Below are 21888 nucleotides of genomic sequence, written 5' to 3'. Positions count from 1 at the left end.
ATTTGTTTAAAGCCAACAACTCACCTTCAAAACTGGGACCCTTTCCTGGATCTCAATCCCTTCTGAACACAGAAGGAGAATTTACGTTCAAGAAAGGGAGACTCTGGATCCAACCATCTGCGTTTGTGTATGTTGCAAATAGCCTGTATAATAAATTGAAAACAACACATCCCTAAAGCTGAGGCAAGGTGGAAATGCAACTGAACAAATACTCTTAATGTCAATACATGATATATTCACAATAAAGCCACCTGCAGTGAATACCTTTTCTGTATGTAGGGGATAAACTTAAATTTAAATAAAATAAAGTGATGATGAATTGGCTGTTTGATTCTTCCCTCTATTTACTATATAAAGCCGTTTTAACTTTTTCATTCTTTAAGTCTTTTGCGTATCAAATGGCTCCCCTACACACCCCAGCAAAAGTTAAATACAAGGCATATTGTCTGTCTGTCTGGCTTTATGTGTAGGAATGATGATTAAGAAGGATGAAGGTGAAAGATGTCATCTTTTTCTAGGGTGAAGTGACATGTGTCATCCCCCCACCCAACACTTTGAAAGCAATCAATGGGAATTTCAGAGTTTTTCTCTCTGAAGTACTTTGTAAACCTTGAGGTTGAACAGCTCTGAATAATCCCCCCTCATTCCTATTATTTAGGTTGTAGTGTTTCAAGAGTCTTCAATTCCTTTTCAGCAGAGTGATATTTTAGTTCCCATCATTGTCTTCTTAATGCACTTGACATTCTAGTAGAAATGTGTTTACATAATTTGATTGACAAGGATGGGTGCTTTTCTTTTCTTTTCTTTTTGGTTAAAAAGCAGCAGAGAAAATGGAACCCCCCAAAAACAAGTATAAGAAAATGGCAGCAACAACATCCTTGCACTGCTGTTACTCACTCATGTGATTTGGCTGTCATAATGAACAGCTCAAGCTTCATTCATTCATTCATTTATGATTTTGCAGACTTCTTAAAACTCTGCCCTTCTGTCTTCTAAATGGCCCCCCTAAACCATCTAAAAAAGAAGAAAATAACCACCACATATGTAATACACAAATACTTCACAGCAGGTAAAACATCACAACAGGACCAATGTAAAAATAAAAAAGAGGGAGGCCAAAATCCTGTTATTACTCCATGCTAAAGGGGCCATGAGAAACTCATGGTAAACGAGGAGCAACTGAAGGTAAGAGAGAATTGGTCTCAAGAACTGGTCCTAGACACCCCAACTGCACCCACTTTAGCCTATACTTCTCCCACCCGAGGAGGTTACATTGCCATTTTCTGAGGACTCCAGAACCACAACCACCCTTGTACCACTGGAGTCAATGACTGTCAAAGGCAGCAAGGCTCCTTGAACTGAAGAGGCTTTGGCATCAGTGGCAGTACTGGCCATTGAAGATGGGACTGCTCAATGTAAGGTTCCATCTGGATTTACCTGTCCAAGCAACCTGATTTGAGCTTGCTTCTGTGATGCTTCACTATCTGCTTTGCCTCTACATTACCTGGCATGCCTTAATGGAATTTGAACCTTGGGCTTAGCACTTTCCTGCTGAGACTTGAACCCTGTCCAATGCCTGATACAGAGCAGCACCACAACTTACTGATACCCAGTGTACCTACCAGCCACATCCCTGGCTAGAGCACAGCTTCCTTTAGGGGACCCAAGGGGAGCAGGTGGAACCAAATGAAGGAGATGACCTTTTTAAGTGTCTCGGCTGAAGACCGGATAGGTCTTTGCGGTGCCCCTTTCCTTCCATTCCTATTTTAAAAAAGGTAAAGGACCCCTGACAGTTAAGTCCAGTTGCAAACGACTCTGGGGTTGCGGCACTCATCTTGCTTTACTGGCTGAGGGAGCCAACATTTGTCCGCAGACAGTTTTTCCGGGTCATGTGGCCAGCATGACTAAGCTGCTTCTGGCAAACCAGAGCAGCACATGGAAATGCCGTTTACCTTCCCGCCGGAGTGGTACCTATTTATCTACTTGCACTTTGTGCTTTCAAACTGCTAGGTTGGCAGCAGCAGGGAACGAGCAATGGGAGCTCACCCCATCGCGGGGATTCGAACCGCCGACCTTCTGATCGGCAAGCCCTAGGCTCAGTGGTTTACACAGCAGCGCCACCCGCTTCCCTTCCCTTCCTATTTACTGTGTTGCAAATTATAGTTTACGACTTTTTAGGAGGCATCATCTATGCAAAACCTATCAATTTGTATTAACTCTCCAGCTACTTCCCAGCTGACTAGCACTTTCTACCATAGACCAGTTGGATCTTGTTGGTTTTCCTTTATACCCCACCTTTCCCTCCAAGGAGATCAAGGTGACATCCATGGTTCTCCCCTTCCTCATTTAATCCCCACAACAACCCTGCAAGGTAGGTTCAGCAGTGACTGGTCCAAGGTTAACCAATGAGCTGAGCTGAGTGGAGATTGGAACCCTGCTCTCCCAGGCCCATGTCTGGTGCTCTAACCGTTAAAGCACCAGCCCCTCCAAGTGTCCCTATTTTCCAGGGACATCCCTGATTTAGGGAAGCCATCCCGGTTTCTGATTTGATCCTGGAATGTCCCACTTTTTCTTGGGATGTCCCTATTTTTCATTCGAAAAATGTTGGAGTTATCCAACCCCTGAGCTGTCTGAAGGCAATCCTGTATAGGGAAGTTTTTTTTAATGTTTAATGTTTTATAATTTTTTAATATACATTATTAGAAGTCACCCAGAGTGGCTGGGGCAACCCAGTAAGATGTGGGGGTATAAATAGTAAAATTATCATTATGGAATGGGACGTCCCTATTTTCATCGGAGAAATGTTGGAGGGCATGCAGCACTCTGGCAGTATTGCAGCAGCTTCTGGGCCTCATTACTTATTGTGTACTTCGCTGAGTGATATATACAAGCAATGCTTTTCTTGTTTATTATGCCAAGACCTCCACATTTTATTGTTGTTTGAAATACTGAAATTAATCTATTTTTGTTGACTAGGGTACTACTAACTAACAAATAAAAATGCAATTCTTCAAACATTGCACAACATCTATTAGGAATAGTCTTAAATGAAGCTTTAAATCTTGTCATTAATTGTCCAGGGGAAGGGAACTGGATATATTGCTTGGATCAAACTAGGATCTCTGCCAAATGCACTTGCTCACACATTTGTAAAGGAGACAGGAAGTGCAAATGAGGAATGTCACAATTGCCATCGATTACCAGTGGTTACCAGGTTTTGTTTTGGAATAAGTAGTTGGCATTGCTAAACAGGAAACCTTTGCCTATTCACCATTCAGATGCCTTTAAGATTTCATCTGCATACTAGAGAACTGTATTTATTTTTGAATTAAAATGTTTATGGGCTACCATTCATCCTAACTGAATTTCAGGGCAGTTGCTGAAAAGATTTCCAAGAAGGTACCAGGCATTATTTTTGGGGAAGGTACTGCATAACTGGGGTGCCACAGCTGAAACTGCTTTCAAAAAAATCAAATTCTTAAAAACAATAGCAAAGAAAATACATCAAGAGCTCCATGTTGCATTTTAATTTTGTTATGTTTAATTGTTGTAATCCACCCTGGAACCTTAAGCTAAAAAGCAGATAATAATTATTATCATAATTATTATTAATTCTAATATTTTGGGGGTAAACACTTTATGAACCTGTAACGAACAGGTAAAATCTGACTCAACCTCATACTGCTCCATGCTGCTGCTACTGATTTCAAGATGAGGGGAATTTAGATCAGAGATGTCAGGCAAAAATAAACAAATATAACCCTTTCCCTATCCACTGCTTTTCTGTTCCAAGTTGCCCCTCCCTCCCACAGGTTTCCAGGACCATGCATGCATTTGGGCAGTTCATAGGTAAAGGTAAAGGGACCCCTGACCATTAGGTCCAGTTGTGACCGACTCTGGGGTTGCGGCGTTCATCTCACTTTATTGGCCGAGGGAGCCGGCGTACAGCTTCTGGGTCATGTGGCCATCATGACTAAGCCACTTCTGGCGAACCAGAACAGCGCATGGAAACGCCGTTTACCTTCCCGCAGGAGCGGTACCTATTTATCTATTTGCAATTTGACGTGCTTTCGAACTGCTAGGTGGGCAGGAGCTGGGACCGAGCAACAGGAGCTCACCCCGTCGCGGGGATTCGAACCGCCAACCTTCTGATCGGCAAGCCCTAGGCTCTGTTGTTTAGACCACAGCGCCACCCGCGTCCATACAATTCATACAATTACACATTTTGCTGCTTTTCTCCTGCCATGAATCTCCCTTGAAACAAAGTGTCTTACCTCCTAACACATTTGAATGTGACATATCCCACTAAATAGACCTGATGCTCCGTTTTCCTCAATCATTTCTGCTGTGAGTTTACCCTTCCAGTTCAACCAATACACATCTACAATGTAAACACAGCCCAGTGTGCTTTATTAATTCCCGTGAGCTTAATCAGTTCCTGAGCCCATGAAGCGCCTGGTCTTATGAAACACACTGCATATGAAATGGCATGTCCCTGATAAATTTCGCAAGAGAAGGCTAATTATACCAGCCAGCCAACCAGACTTGGCTTTCTTCTTTCCCCATCCTCGATACCACCTGCAGCCTTTCTTTCTCTCTTTTGCTTTCTCTCTTTCTCTCTCTTTTTCTGGGCACCAGTCTCACTCTGTATAGCAATACATCTAAAAAATAATAATTGAAAATGAAAGCAAGTACTAGAAAGAGAAGTCTGGCAACTGGAATCTTATAGGTGCCAGGTGTAGCCTATGCATGGCCACAGCTGTTCGCTGTGATAAACAGAGGGAGGGAAAAGAGCAAGAGAGACAGAGACATTAGGAACCAGCAAGACGCAATGCTATGTCATTATTTTAATTACATGGGGGTGTCAATTGGCAGGGTAATTGCAAAGCTTCATTGTTGCCAAAAGCCCAAGATATGTATGGAAAGACATCCGAATTGTAAACACTCAATAGAAGAGTAGACTGCCAAGAAGACGATTGTTCAGTTATTCCGAACAGAGGAGGTAAAGATGATTTCTTACTGTGATTTTACAAGTCCCTGGTCCCACTTCCACCAATACACAAGAATAATGAAAAACAAGAACATGTGCAAACTGCAAGGGTGAATACTTTATTGTATTATTATATAAATTATTACTTTAAAAAATTGGAACACTTTAAAACACAATTCTTAAATAGAATTATATGAAGTGTTTGTTTCTGTGTATAAATAAAGGAATTATTACAAACACACCCCTATATATATGTAATTCACCAGAAAAATGTATATTGTCAGCACTTGTTTTGGGAGAGAAGAAAATTTGCTCTTCCTTTTTTGGTTAAATAGTTGCATGGACCTCTATGGACATGCTATTATTGTTTTTACTAAATGCCAATAAAGAAAATCAGTGCACAAAATGTGTTATGCTTAGATATGGGCATTTTTGTTTAGCAAATACTCCCAAATTCTTCCTATAAAGAGTGTCTTCTTAGATGTTCCAGACCCAAGGTTAGCCCTTCCCAATTATCTACCTGGAGGATATAACCTTACTGCCTTGCAGTTCATACAAGAAAGGCAAAAGAAAAGAAAACGTTCAACAGAACCAGCTGCAGAGACAACAAAGCAGACTTAATTCCCAGTGCATTTGAACACTAGACTTTCTCAGCCAGTGATTAGCTTTGTATCCGTTTGAGCAGTTAGACTCTTTACAGGTTATGGCAGTAAGAGAGAGATATATGACAAAAATGACTCTGCCGAATCACTGAGCAGATCCAACTGCCTTACTTATTTGTGCAGCAATTTCTCCCTTGAGAAAGACTGCAGTTCAAAACATGTTAGGAATTAGAGAAACTTTTTTTGTCTACACAGTTGGTACTACTAACTCCTTTCTTGCATGCATGGATCCCTTTTGTGACTTTCTATCCTGCAAGTCACTTTTTCTATGCAGGCTGCATTAATACTTGCTGCCCAGCCATAGGGTTGCATGCAATGAAGTAACTGCAGTCATGGAATTCCCTTCCCTCTTGTCCCTTTGCATGCCTCTCAACAATTTGGAGCAAGCTTGAAGGAATGCAGGGGACATGTGGGAGAGAACAGGGAGCGGAGGCTCCATTGCACCAGTGGAAGTCATTCTGCAACTGCTAACCCCACAATCAGTGGCGTAGCGTGGGTTGTCAGCACCCGGGACAAGGCAAGTAATTTGCGACCCCTAACCCGTGGATTTTAGCACTTGAGTCTCTTCCACTAGAAGAGCTGCGAGAGCTGTGAGTGCGAGCGCGCCCCCCCCCGATGTTGCGCCCGGTGCGACCGGCCCTCCCTGCACCCCCCACACTACGCCACTGCCCACAATCTTTCCCTTCTACCCCTGTATTCTAACTTGGCTTATCCTTTAACTTCAGAAAGACAAAAAGCGAAGAAAAAGGACTCTTTTGGGAGGGACTGGATAGCTTGTTTTGCTTTCTAAGAGACTGAAAGTTACTTTCTCCATGGAAAATAAACGTTGATCTTGGTCACTACCAGCTTCCTTCTGGTACACACCCTAGACCAGTGATGGGGAACTTGTGGCCCTCAAATTTTGTTGGGCTACAAATTCCATCATCCCTAGCTATTTTCCAGGGCCAGCCTGAGACTATTCAGCACCTATTGAAGCACCTGAAGATGTGCCATTAACCCCTACCCTATAGATTCGGGCCCCCTCCCTGGTGGGATGGGAGGAGACCAGTGACAAAGCAGCCACTCTGTGGGAATGCCCACTTTTTGTTGAGAATCTTGGTTAAAAGGGTGCATTCTATGCGGTGTTGCCGCTATTCTCCCCAGCTTTGGCTGGGTCACCTCACTGGTGCACTAGCCTACTAGGGCAGTAAGCTAGCTATGAGGCTGCAAGGCAGACCACATGGCAAAGCTTTCTAGCCACTTTCCACCCTTCTGAATTTCCCTCCTGAGGCAGCTACCTTGCTCTGTCTCGTGACAGGGCCAGGCCTGTCATTGGCAATGCTTGCTAGGGCCAACAGGAGTCTAACAGAATCTGAAAAGCCAGAGGTACCCTATCCTTGCCTTAGGAATACCATTTTAAAGACATAAGGGTTGTTCAGACATTCATTTGGGTACAAATGAGCTGATTTGGGTTGCATTTACTGGCTCTGAACTCCACACATTCAGGAACCAACGCTTGCATAGAATACATTCATCAGAATACATGTTTTAGTTTTCTGTATGCATTATCTGGAGCGCTGGTGCACTTTGCATTATTTTGATCAGATTGAGGATAAATTCTGAAGGAGATATTTGGATGGGGGTTTACATACAAATACAAATTTATAAAATGAAATAAAATCTACCGTATTTTTTGCACCATAACACTCACTTTTTTCCTCCTAGAAAGTAAGGGGAAATGTCTGTGCGTGTTATGGAGCGAATGCCTGTGGGTGGCGGGGGGGGGGATCTGCTGCAGTCGTGAGCAGAGGATCCATAGTTCCCCTTCCTTCCCTCCTCCGTGGTTACAAAGCATGGATCCACATGGATCCTCAGGATTTTTGCATTGGGCTACTCCAAACTCACTGTCAGATCACATGTCTGTGGCCACAGCATGAACCACAAAAATCATATATCCACTATTTCGTTTAGAATATTTTTTTTTCTTGTTTTCCTCCTCTAAACACTACGTGCGTGTTATGGTCTGGTGCATGTTATAGAGCGAAAAATACGGTACTTAAGATTCACTAGAAAATCAGAACATTTGGTTTGATTATGTAAACATTAAAAAAAGAGAATGTGTTTCAGGCTCTAGATAACATGTTCTTAATACAGATGGTATGGGTTCTAACTGTTAGGGACACCTTTCCGTTGGTTGTAGCTCTGAAATAGCTTTTGTAAAGGTTGATTCTCTCTGCTTCAGTTAAAATATCAACAGATTTGATTTTCCGTGTCACCTTCTTTATATACTTCACCTTTTTGTGTGTGGGGTTTACTGCTGTATCATAAGTAAATAACCAAACAACCAACTGTACACATTTGCTGGTGCCCCTACATATCTGTGGGTATTTTTTACTTCTAACGGAAGTGGCAACAGCCTTTCAGGGACTTCTCACCATACATGCCCTCGTTACCCATGCAAATAGCAGCTGTGCCTGTAGGTGTAGCTAACAGCTGATGCCTGCTCATTGAAATGTCTTCCATTATGTTAATATCAGTGATAAACAATATGTATCCTCCAGTCAGTTCCAATAATTTCAACAGTGTTAGAAACTGCTCATATTGATCAAACTAACCCTGAAAGTAAGGTTGGAGTATTAACATATGCTGGCTTGCAATAAACTTTTTCTTAAAACAGTTCCCTGTCCTAGTTTTGCACCACTTGACCTTTACATTCTGTTTTATACTGCTGCTTCTCCGATAGCATTGCTTTCTGGGGGAAATAACAGATGTAGACTTTTCTTACTCTTGAAGTGTGTTTCCACAATTGTTTGTGACCTGAAAAACTCGCTATGCAATCACTTGTTCCTGTCATCTTTGTGTGGTTTGGCATTCTTGAAAAAGTGCCCCCACATCAATTTTTATGTTATTGACCCAAATATTAGGAAGAGAGGCTGTGTCTAACAGGATGTATCCAAGACAAAAGCACTCAGAGTTTACCTCACACATTCCCTTTCCTAATTCATTTGACCACTTTGAGGTCAAAAGTATAATTATGTGCTGGAGCAAGAAACACTATACCTTTAAAGGACATTTTTAATGCATTCTTTAACTGAAAGACTTCTGAGCACTGTAGTTTGTTAAGAGTTGCTGGAAATTGTAACTCAGTTAGTGGTAAACTGCAATGCCATGCCTAGACAGTCCCAGTGCTTACATGAGGTCCCCAGTAGTCTTGAATCCAAGAGAATATATTTGAATACAAAATGCAGTAAATGTAGTGTCTCCACCCCCATTGTTCAGCCCAGACATTGAGGTCCAGCTCCAAGGGCCTTTCCTGCAAGAAGTGAGGTTACAGGGAACCAAGCTGAGGGTCTTCTCAGTAGTGGCGCCGTCCCTTTGGAATGCCCTCCCATCAGATGTCAAGGAAATAAACAACTATCTGACTTTTAGAAGACATCTGAAAGCAGCCCTGTTTAGGGAAGGTTTTAATGTTTGATGTTTTATCGTATTTTTTATATTCTATTGGAAGCTGCCCAGAGTGGCTGGGGTCTAAATAAATAAATAAATAAATAGCCAAGTGGACAAGTTGCCATTTCATCCCAGTCTGAACCTCTGAAATTGTCATAGCCCTGGATCAGGTCTGCTGGAAGCAGAGTCCTCCAGAAAACTGCAGCTCCAAGGAAGAAATAAATCCATGCTCATGCCTATTCCATGTTCTGAACCTTGACTCCAGGACTCAGCTTCAAGAGCACTGTCCCTGGTCCTGAAGAGTCATACCTTGGTCTTCCTCCACTGTGCTCCCTTTTGCCTTGCTCTGATTCACCATCCTTCATGCCAGAACAAGGAACCACTGACTTCCTCTTGTTTGAGCCATCACCTCTCTTCTTTGGCATCCCTGTGGCTCATGGCAGGAATACTGATTCTCAGCTAATTTAAAAAATGGAGCTGTCAATTTCATATGAATACACCTTTGCCAAACTGATAGTGTGCATGAATCCTTATACCATCTGCTTTGCATGTGATCATTCTCAGTTTTGTTTTAAGGGGCTAGATTACATTTTTTCCCTATGCATGCAAGAGAACCATCATGGCCAAGCTCCTCAGAGTTTGATGCACCATGAATTGTTTGGAATGGTGCACCAAATCTGATGGCTATGTACTATATCTGGGATCAGAGACACAGTGCCTCTGAATACTAGCCATAGGGGAACATCTGTGGGAGAGAGTAATCAAAACTCATGGGTTTTCCATAGGCATCTCATTGGTTACTGTGGGAAACAGAGAAGCTGACTAGGTAGGCACTTGTCTGATCCAGAAGGGGTTTCCTAACGTTCACTTTAGACATGCAAAACTCCATCTAAACACACTATCTGACTGGAGCAGTGGTGATGCATTACTTCACCATAGATCTGGTTCTGGGAAAGCATAATATAATCCTATATGCCTTCATAACTAGTGAGGCTCTACCTTTGACCACTGAAAATCTCCTATTGACTCCACACAAACAAGGCTTCTGCTACAATTCCTGTTTTGGCCTCCTTTCCAGCCACATGAACTACTATTTCATCACTAATATGATTTTGCTTCCCAGCTTTGGGGGAAATGGCATTTGACCTCTTAGTTTTTAAATCTTATTTTATAGATTCTTAAATTGCCTTAAATTAAATTATCTCCCCAAGGCGGTTGACAATAGTAAATCAATATGATGAAAGTACACCAAGACAGCATCATTAACATATTGAAACAACAGCAGTAATTAAACAAATCAGATAAGGCAATCAGACAAAAATAACAAGAGGAGATAAAAGCATCATTAAAATAGTGGCAGCAGACATCAATCAAAAACACAATACTATATACCATTCAAAAGTTGACTGGAATAAAGAGATCTTTACAGCCCTCTTAAGTGCCAAAAGGAGGTGCCAAAAATATTTCACTGAGAGTGCTATTCCAGAGCTGCGGTAGTCCCTAACAGCTCTCAGTCTATCACTGATTTTAAGTGGCATTAATGGAGAAGTTCTGCTGCCATTGCAGTTATACCCAGCCTTTTGATTGGTCTGCTCCCCTTTTGCAGAGGAACTGCTATAACTAATCAGAGGTTTTATCAGCTCTGGGTTGATTGCTTTTTCCTTTTTGCAAAAAAGGAAAACTGTACATTCAAAGTGTATTCTTTGCAGGGGTACACCTCATGCTTGGAAGATTAATGAAGGATTCCTGGCCCACTGTTTATTAAAGACCCCTCTGTTCTACAGCATTTTAATTGTAAACCCACACTTTGACATCCTAACTAATGGTTCTTTCTAAATTAATAAAAGCGACATATTAACTTTAAATCCCAGATAAGGTAAAGAGATTTGCTGTTTTAATATCCCATCCATATCCTTTATCTATCTACGGGGGCTTTCAGGCCAGTCGTTTTAATAACATGCATGAATGAAGATGCTCTTTTTAAACTCAAATAGTGGCAAAGAGTTTTTCCTTTATATTAGCAGGCAATCAATTCCAATAGCTTTTTAATGCTTTCTTAAAGAATCAATTTTGAGGCAGAAGCTCTTCGGGGGACCCTCTTAAACTTCTTCACAGCCGGTCTCCTAATTTTCTATTACAATGCAATCTAAAGCAGCTACAAAAATAATGCAGATAATGTTTGCTGGGTAATGATTTCCAATTTCCCCATTCCATGTACCCTGTTATTAGGAGGATCATCTTGGCTGTGTAAATTAATTTTCAATTCACTTCAGGGGAACATTACAATGATTTATTTGGCACCGGTGTTGAGGAAAGTGTTGGGAGGGTTTTCCAGCAATGTAAAACAAAAACAAAGGAAAAAAATCAAAATCAATTTGTTCTGATTATCACAGTGTTAAAAATGTAGAAGACAAAAGGTTCACAGGAACAACTTAAGTTTGAAAATCTATGGCACAAGAACATCTGAGATGGCAGTGGTGGCCATTTTGAGATTGGAAGAATGAACACCTGAATAGTTTCTTTTGTGTGTGGAGATGTTAAAGTCACGGTACACTTGCAAGCTGGTTCTAGACAAATCTAATTTGTACCAATGGTCATGGCACATTAATTTTTAGTAACAGAGTAGTCATGCTTAGGTGTAATCCATTGCTCTTCACAATCCAATGAGGCAGCCTTCAAATCAAAAGAATGCCTTCCCTTGTTGTCAACTTTGGAATCTCTCATGGCCACAAAGAGGAAGCAAATGTGTGAATGAGGCTATGGATTGTGTAACCCTTCTCTTTGAGCAGCACAGCTATTGCCCTGAAGTGACATGAAAGAGATGGGCTTGTTTGCTACTTTTGACAAGGAACCTCCATTGTTCCACCTCCAATCACCATCTCCTTGCATCATCAAAGAAGAACCCCACTACTTACCAATGAGTCTGACCATGACTTTGTTCCTAGTGTGAAAATGCCCAAGATCAACAATGGTGAAAATAGCTGGAAGGAAGGAAGGCGAAAAGCAATGGGCAGGAAATAATATAAAGTTAGAATTGATTCGAAATAGTACTTTATTTATCTGTTTCCAAATTTACAAGCGCATGCTGCTCGTTACTGGAAAACATTGGAATATGTCACTTTTCAGCAGAGCTGACCATAAAAATTAAAGCTGTAGTCAGGCATTCAGCTTGAACACACATGGACAACTAGTGGAAATAGGCCCCACCCCCAATTTCCCAGCCCACCCTGGCCCTGCCCCATCTATTCCTGTTTAGATCTTAAGGGAGCCTCTATGTGCTTCCTGATTGCAAAGAGGCTTCTAAGCACATTCAGTGGGGGAAGCCTGAGGGTGGACTGCACACAGTTTTTGCTTCATGCATCCAGAGTGAGTGCATGAAGAGTGCTTTTGAAACACACTTCTCTTGAAACGCCATCAATGGCTGGGACTAAGCATATTTCCGATACGTATTCTGGAGTCACACCATGAGTCAGCAAGTATATTTTCCACACACCGAATATTTCTCTGAAAAAATGTGGGGGATAGCAGCCCAATATTGTAATCTCCAGTATGAAACACATTACACATACACCTGGCAAAAAAGATATGTATTCATGTTGCAATGGCTTCCTCTTTTCTGGGGTGTGTGTGTGTATGTGTTTTAGAAAAGAAGAGTAACCAAACTGTAAAAAGGTAATCTGAATTCAAAGAATTTCTCTTTTCACACACCTGAGAATTAAGCCTGAATAAACTTTTGGGAGTTTTGCTCAATTTGTAATACATCTGAGTTTAACAGGTGGGGCAAATGCCATTTTCTGAATGAGATAATTACCCTTTGGTGACAAGTTGTGTTCTGAAAAATATTTCATTTGTTCCAGAGGAGTGGCCTTCTATTATTTCCTAGGATTCCAAATAGATGTGTGAAAGGTGTTAGGGTTGCCATATGTCCAGAAGTTCCTGGACATAGCTGGTAATCGGCCCTCGTAAACAGCATCCAGGTGGAAATCACTTAAATGTCCAGAGAACAACAACAAAAGTTCAAAAATGTTTGTGTCCGGATTTTCACTTTTTGAAATATGGCAACCCTAGAAATGTGCATTTTATCAGATGCTGGGGCAAAAGTCTTTCATGGCAAAAGGTCACAGGGACAGCAGGACAAAGAAGTAATAGTAGCCTTTCTCCACAATTCCATTTAGTTCACCAGAATCATGTGGAGAAATTTAGCATTGTGAGTTAGGTCCACATCATACCAGATTTTTTTTATTTAAATCAATTACACTTGGTAAGAACAAAGGCTATTTGCTCATTCATCAAACATTGAGCCCCACTCTCATCATATTCAGAATGTTAAGCATCAAGGTTTATTTATTTATTATTATTATTATACAGAATTTGTATACTACTTAATCATAAACAACTCTCACAGGTATCATAGTGTTGTTAATGCAGGGCAAATAGGGAATGTTGTTTGAAGAAAAGGAATTTGGTTTACATGCAAAATATATAGGTCCATTTAAATGTTTAGAAGACCCACTATTACCTCAGAGTATAGAAAGATTCAGCAGCATAAAGAATGCCCTTTCAGAAAGGTAAAGTGACCTTAGCAATGAGTCCCTTTCTCTAAACGTCTTTATCTATTTGTACTAAAGTAAAGCGTTTTGTTTCCTCCATCTCTCCATCCACCTCTTTTCTGTTCTCTTTCACATCAGCAAAACAAAGCAATGTTTTTTTTAAAAAATGAGCCTTCATAACTTGACTGGGGAAACAGTCTTAAATATTATAACACCATTATGCTAAGTACAGTATGCTGCGAAGAGAAAAACTGCAGATTACGCCGAACTTCAGCATGCTTGGATATTAAAAGTTAGATCCCCCCTCCCCGCTTCCTACACCCAAAAGCCATTAGCAAGGCTTTTGAAAGAGAAGAACCTATCAGGATTTCAAATAAGAGAAATGAAAAATACATTTATGAATACTTATCTCCCAGGTCCTCTCTGCATCTTAAGCAGAAAATGATATATACCGACTTCAGAAACACAATTACTACATTTAAACATCAGTGCTAAAGGAAAACACCTCTGATACTTTATTAACTTTGCTGCTAGTTTTATTCCAGTGCTGCTAGTTTTACAAAAGTGTGCTCAGATGGGAAAAAAAGCCCCTTCTTTCCCCTTTTTAAAGAAAGTAAACCGTATACACATCCTTTACTGCTCTGAAATGCTTAGCTTTTCATACACAAATAGCACTGGAGATTGCATCATATTCTTATGCACCTGTATGGAGATGGGAGGAAATTATTCCAGCAAAGAAATTACCACAGGATATTAAGAAGGCAGAAAAATGCAAAGGTGTCATTTTTTAAAGTTGGGAGAAAGCAGGAAGGCACTCAGTTTCAATGGTAAGTAAATTTCGGTTTTTACTGATTGAAATATAATCAGATTCCAGGTGTGAGGACTGCTGACTGGTACACGGTGCCTGTAGCAAGCACAATTCACAGTGAAACCAACCGGCACTTCACTCCTGGAGAGCTGATGGAAACCCGCCCCCCTCCCCAAGAGCCCTTTAGATTAATAACATATTAAGCTGCTGTATGTTGTCAGGCAATTGATTCTTCCTCAGTGGTGAAGTGGTCAGATTTGAAGCTCATTGTAACAGCCTCCATAGTCACACTCCTGGAGCAGAGCAGGATTGATCCATTGCACAGCATATAAATGTTATGGGGAACGTAAGTTGAGCACTTAATGTGCCTAACAGCTGGCCACTGTGCAAATCCGACAGGCAACTCTTTCCACTTCCCCCACCAGCCACATGTCTCTTTAGTCCCCTGAGGGGATGAGACACACCTGCCATTACAGCCACTGCCCACTCCGTTCCATCTTGCGCATAAGATAAATGACACCCTAGCTTTGGACTCCCTTTTGAGTAAACATGCAGTTTTAGCCAGTGTGGTGCGGTCGATAGACTAAGACCTGGGATGTTGTTGTTGTTTAGTCGTGTCCGACTCTTCGTGACCCCATGGACCAAAGCACGCCAGGCACTTCTGTCTTCCACTGCCTCCCGCAGTTTGGTCAAACTCATGCTGGTAGCTTCGAGAACAATGTCCAACCATCTCGTCCTCTGACGTCCCCTTCTCCTTGTGCCCTCCATCTTTCCCAACATCAGGGTCTTTTCCAGGGAGTCTTCTCTTCTCATGAGGTGGCCAAAGTATTGGAGCCTCAGCTTCACGATCTGTCCTTCCAGTGAGCACTCAGGGCTGATTTCCTTCAGAATGGATAGGTTTGATCTTCTTGCAGTCCATGGGACTCTCAAGAGTCTCCTCCAGCACCATAATTCAAAAGCACCAATTCTCTGGGATACCAGGGTTCAAATCCCCCCTCGACTGTGACACTCACTGGGTGACCTTGAGCCAGTCACTGCCTCTCAGCATAACCTACCTTGCCAGGGCTGTTGAGGGTATTAAGTAAGCAGGGGAAGAAGCATGCACACCGCCTTGAAGTCCTTGGCAGAAAAGGTGGGATAGCAATACATTAAACAAACAAACATACAATCCTAAACCCATTTAACTGGGAATAACCCCCTTTGAATAGCACTTACTTCTGAGTTGGCACATTTAGGACCCTTGCCTGCTAAAGCTCTCTCTTTCCTACCCCACTTGAAACTGGGCACCTCTGAGTGGACATGTTATCACCGTGCTGTAATCCTGCATGCGCCATGTACATAAATTAGATAGTATTCACTATATGGGGACTGAGTTCAGTGGAACTTGCTTCTGAGTGGGTGTCCTGAACCCCTGGCCTACCTGGCAGCAAGCCTGTATGCCAAGTCCAAAGGTCTGGAAATGCAGTTCAAGGTCAAGCCAAGTCTCCAAGTCTGGTGTCCAGTGGTCAGGATACAGCCCAGAGTCAAACCCAAAGCACAGTCCTGTAGAGGTCCAGGAGCATCCAAGCTGAGGTCCATTGACATGGGCAGCTGAGCAGACACAGCTTCTCCTTTGTACATTGCTGATTGCAGCATCTGGGCTTGATGAGTCATGTGACCCTCACCTGCTACCAGCGTATCCAGCTGAGGAATCACACCCCTCCTCCCAGAGCTAGGGAGCCCCACCTGGAGCTACGCTGTGGGCCCTTGCCTGTCTCTTCCTCCTGGAGCGCCCTGTCTGGTGCTCTCTATGCCTCAGAGCCTGCTGTGTTTGTGGGGACAGGGGCCCCTCTGGGTCTGGTGATGGGTCCTGCTGCTCTGATTCCTGTGCACTGACCTCCATCCCTCGACATCCCCCACTTCCTTCCTTCCTTCCCCATCCGCTGCTTGCCTTGGCATGTCCCAGTCCCAACTACACCCCTCAAAGGGTTCCTCTCCATTGTTCTGCCAGTTCATGACATCGGGCGCACTTAGGATTCAGCTACTAGATGGAGCTTTTGTCTGCCCCTATGTAGTCCCTGGGAGGATGAGATGCATTTGCGTCCTCTAGACCCAATATAAAAAGCAACAACAGTATAATTTGTATTATTTACATTATGACTTGCCATTGGAGATTTTTTTTAAAAAAACCAAACAAACCATGAATCGGATTTGGTTTGTTATGTGAGAGCAGCAAAATGAGAGAAAGTCTTTTTAAAAAACAGATACACATAGGACATTGAGATTTAACCAGCTGAGGAATGGTTACCCAGCAGGGGGGGGGGGAAGTGTGAAGTACCTCTGATGTTTGATCTCTGAACTTTAGGATTGGATGTTGGCAGTTTAGAAGCACTGCATATATGCACTGTGCAAACCCCGTCTGTGGAATGCCATGGTTTAGCAGAGCAGCCAGGGACATCGCTGAATCCCCAGCTCCTGAAGGCCTCCTGCCTGTTGCCATGGCCTGCCACTCCATCAAGCCCTGATGCTCCCCAGCTCCCTTTAGAATTAGAAACACAAAGAATCCTGCCATTTACACAGCTCCATTAATGTGTGACCCCAAAATTTCGGATCCTCCCAACTGATGTAGAGGTTTAGTGCTAGTTTTGTGCCAAGCTCATTTACACTGTTAGTGTGTAGTAGAAATCCTATCAAAGGAAAGAAAAGAAGTATCTAGCCCTCCACTTGAGACTTGCAGTTCTCATTATCACCTCATTCATTTGACAGAGCAAGGAGAATCCATCCATTACCCAGGTATTCTGCCAGATGATGCCATCCAGCCAGTTTGGGGGTGGGTGGGGGAGAGATCCTGGGGCTGAGTTGACACAGACAAGAATCTTTCCCTAGGAATTTCTTGATCACTTACTTCACATTTCAGCAGCCCAAGTACAAAAGAAATAATCATGTACACAGCAAAATTATCTTCTACTATGAAGTAGTGTGTTTAATTTAAATATAAGTTCAATAAGATTGTAATATTGTTATAAATATTCCTTTGTATTTACCAACTGCCAATGGCTTAGGGTCATCTATTTAGAAGTAAAGGCGCGCAATACAGTTCTTCATCTGGATAACCTTTCAGACCTTGACACAGCTCATTCGCTTGCAGTCTTTGCTAGGAGGCTGATGAGAACCAGAGAAGGATTGGTACACAGCATCTGAAGTTTTGAGCTCAGGCCTACACAGGATGGATCGGAGGGAAAGCTATTATATCCAGTCTATTGTCTTCCATCCCTTGAACAGAGAAAGACGGCAATTCTGTACAGATGCTTGCTTATTATCTGGGGAGCCAAGACAGCGAATTTTCAGATAGTTGATCTCTTTGAATCAAAAGATCAAGGCATACAGTACATCAAGCTACTAGGAGGAAATGGTGAGGCAAAATGTGAATTGCCAGTATAGTGAGGTGGAATCAGCACCAATATAGTACTGAACCTTTCAGGAAGGTCTTCCAAATGCTAGACTGCATGGGATGCCAATAAAGAAAGCACCGCCAAACCTCCACCACCATCAGCATCCTGCCTTTTTATGCCTTATAAAAGGACTTCAAGGCAGTATATTACTTTTTCCTTAGATTATTTTTTAAGGGCAACCGTGACTGATAAAAGCTCCAGCGGAAGACAACATTAAATGTCAACCCCAGAAGCCTTAAATGTCGCCCTAAGCATGTGCAGAGTTTGCTTCACTCACTACAGCTCGCCTTCCCCCACATACTGAGTTAGGAAGCAAGACTTCCAAGTCAAAGGGTGTGGTTTCCTGCAACCAGATCTGGCTGAGGGCCAAGCCAAATTGGGCATATTCAGAGAGGGGCTGGGGCATCGGATGAGTCAGCTGCAAGTTGGGTTGGATGGCCCAGAGGAATCTGAGGCTGTCAGGGCATCAGGCAGGAAGGAGAGCCAGGCAGTGTGGGAAAATTTGTGAAAAGGACCAGATATAATCCAACTGGTGACTGCATTTTCCCAGCAGGTAAATGGGAGGTTCTGGTCCTGTGGGATGCTGGCTAAGAAATCTCTCTACAAACTTTCAGATAAACCAATTGCTTCTTTTACAGTTTTGGGAAAAGAGAACATTCTCCCCAGACTCCTACAGTCCTCTCCCCTTATTATTATTTTTCTCTTTCCCCCAGAATCACCAGGCTACCATCTGTTTATTTTAAACTCTCATCCATGGCTCCTAACTTTATCAAGATAATCTGGTTTATCACACACTTGCTCCTGTGACACATGAAGAGAAGGGAAGGCACTTATCAAAAAGCACTGCCTTGTCTTGGAAAAGTTAAAACCCATGCTAAAATGGCTGGTGAAAATTGCTTTGACCTTTACATTACTCTTTATTTGGGTTGGCTATTCATTCCCCTCCGCCCCACCGCCATTTACTGCCTCAATTCTTTCTGTGCAATTCAGGAAATGGGTATGTGTTAAACATGGAAAATGTCAATTTCAGTTCCTCTAAGGGCATGTTAAGCAGTCAAATGCTGGTACTTTATTATCATAGCAAAGGTGAAAGCAAGCATTGGAAATAACCCATCATTAGTATACTCTTGACAGAGTGGATTGAGTTTTATGAAAGGATATTAAGTTAAAAGTTCTGAAGTACTGAAAGACACAAGAGCCAATCTGAAACCACCCAAGTTCATAAAAATAGACACATATGGGTTTTACAGAGAATGGAATTGATCCAGCCAAAATTTCAAGATGCATTGGTCTGAATGGGGTGGTGTTAAGCATTTGTTTAACAGCCCCATTGAAATTAATGGGGCTTAAAGGCTTTGGCTGAATAATGGCCATTAACAGATCTTATACTATCATTGTCATGTTTAGCTAAGCATTTTTATGTGCTTTTTAAGGCATTAACATGTCCCCATTTTCAGCGGTTTTGGAAATGCTTGGTGGATATGTGCTACAGTGCCCTCTTGTGGATACAGCCATCGTATATGAATCAGGGAGACCCACATTCAAATCTCACCACTACCATTGTTACATGGTGGCCTTTCTGGCATGTCAATATATTTCCCCCATCACTGTCCCATCTCTAAGTTGGCAAAAAAACATACCCCTCCATTCTTTTTCTCACAAGGCACTTGTGGAAGTGAATACAATGAATATGTTAAGGAGTGAAATGATTCAGTACTAATACTACACTAATACTGGCTCTAATCATTCTATACTCATGACATATAGCTAAACCATACTACCAATGTGTAAGAGAGAAGTAACAGAACACTTTAGATAACTCAGAGATGTGCAGAGATAGAGTGGGAGGGGGGGGAATCTGAAAATACAAGTTAGGCAAGGCCACTTTTAAATGGAAACTGAGGCTCATTTCTCCGCCATCCCTTTGTGGTAGGAGGCAGTCCTTCAAGTATCCTGGCCCTGTGCTTCCTAAAGCTTTCAAAGCCATAACCAGACCTTTGAATTGTGGCCAGAAACAAATCAGAAGGCAGCGGAGAAACATTTACCCCACCAGTCAGTGAACTAAATAGTATATAAAGGCAAGAGACAGCACAGAGGCCTGTGCTTGCTGAAGGAGATAGCCAAACTTCTAAAAGAGTCTCATGGAAACCATGGTGACAGGATAGCCGAGTGTGGTTTGCCTCCAAGTAAAGCTCATGAAATGCAGCTTTAAGTGATTAACTGATCAATTAATTGCACTAAGAAGTTACAGAATGTTAATTGTGCATTTGTTGAGCTGAGTTGCTTTCTCCTCTCTCACTGCATGCAGTAAAATTTATTCGCCTCATCTGTTTCACACTCACAGGAAGTGCAGGGGACAGTAATGTGAACTCAGAGCACTAGGTAACCAACAGTTCAATTGTGGAAGGAGCCTGGGGAACACTCCAAGTTCATAACTTATTTTGGGGGGTGAGGGTGGGGAGAAACCAGCGCTGACATCAACAAACTTCACAGGACTCCCTGGCTCACTGGCCCAGAAGTGCCCATTTACTTGTCTGTCGTTTGCCATGCCAAGGCTTGTGCCCGCTTCAAAAGGAGGGGGAAAGGGGCCTGCAGCTTGTTGGGTCAACATCTTGGCTTGTGCATAGCCATGCATTCCCCTTGCAGTGCCTTTAACCATTGCCAATGTATCACTGAATAATTGGGCAGAAATCCAAGTTTGACTTAGGGCCAGGACACCCCCTTCTCCTCTCTTGCACCCCATAAACTTGTTCTGGGGTTTTCCCCAACCCCCGAAAGTAGATTTAGGGGGCATGGGGGCAGAGAAGGGTGGAAGTCTAGTTGCACAAGCAGACCTCATTCCCTGCATGCAACAACTTAGCTCAATCTTACCCTAGGTCTCAGGGTCAGGTCTTTTCTGCAATATGGGGCAAATAAGACTGACCTACCTGACAGGATTACTTGAATACTAGTGTAGTTTATGGCAGGGGTGAAGAATTCCAGGCCAGTGGGGTCAAATGCAGCCCTCTATGCCTCTCTATCTTATTCTTGGGACTCTCGCCATTTTACACCCCTCCCTTCCCTGGCCACACCCTTCTCAAGTGATGTTGCCTGGCTGGAATCATTGAATTGTAGAGTTGGAAGCTACCCAAAGGATCATTTAGTCCAATTTCTTGCAATGCAGGAATATGCAGCTGTCTCATAAGGGTGGCTGGGGAAACCCATCCAGACGGGTGGGGTATAAATAATAAAATTATTCTTAATATTTCTACTATAGTGCTACTACTATTAGGACTGCACCTGCAACCTTGGAGTTATCAGTGCCCTCAAACTCTGAAACTAATTCGAGGATGGAGAAGGTGTGTAGATAAGGTAGCCTACTGCACAAAGGTAAAAGTTGTTGTTGTTTATATATATTTATACCTCACCTTTTTCTGTGACATGGACTAAAGGTAGCTTATGGATAAAGTAAGGACAGCTAAATTCATGGTGGGGGGAGAGAAGTAAGTAAAAACTAATCAGACATTAATAGGATGATAACTCTCTCACAAATACAGTGGTACCTCGGGTTAAGTACTTAATTCATTTCGGAGGTCCGTTCTTAACCTGAAACTGTTCTTAACCTGAAGCACCACTTTAGTTAATGGGGCCTCCCGCTGATGCCATGCCACCGGAGCACAATTTCTGTTCTCATCCTGAAACAAAGTTCTTAACCTGAGGTACTATTTCTGGGTTAGCGGAGTCTGTAACCTGAAGCGTATGTAACCTGAAGCGTATGTAACCTGAAGCGTATGTAACCCGAGGTACCACTGTAGATGATAGATAGATAGATAGATAGATAGATAGATAGATAGATAGATAGATGATAGATTATTACCATAAAACAGTATGGCACCATCCCTTTCATTAAAAGCAGTCAGTTCCCAAAAGCCTATGCAATAAGAAGGTCTTAACCTGCCAGCAGGGCAACAAAGAGGGACCCAGTCCAGCTTCTGTAGGAAGGGAGCTCCAAAGTTTGGGAGCAGCCTCCGAGAAGGCCTCT

Source organism: Podarcis muralis, chromosome 3, assembly GCF_964188315.1.
Source record: "Podarcis muralis chromosome 3, rPodMur119.hap1.1, whole genome shotgun sequence".
NCBI lineage: Eukaryota > Metazoa > Chordata > Lepidosauria > Squamata > Lacertidae > Podarcis > Podarcis muralis.
Note: the sequence above shows the minus strand (reverse complement) of the source record.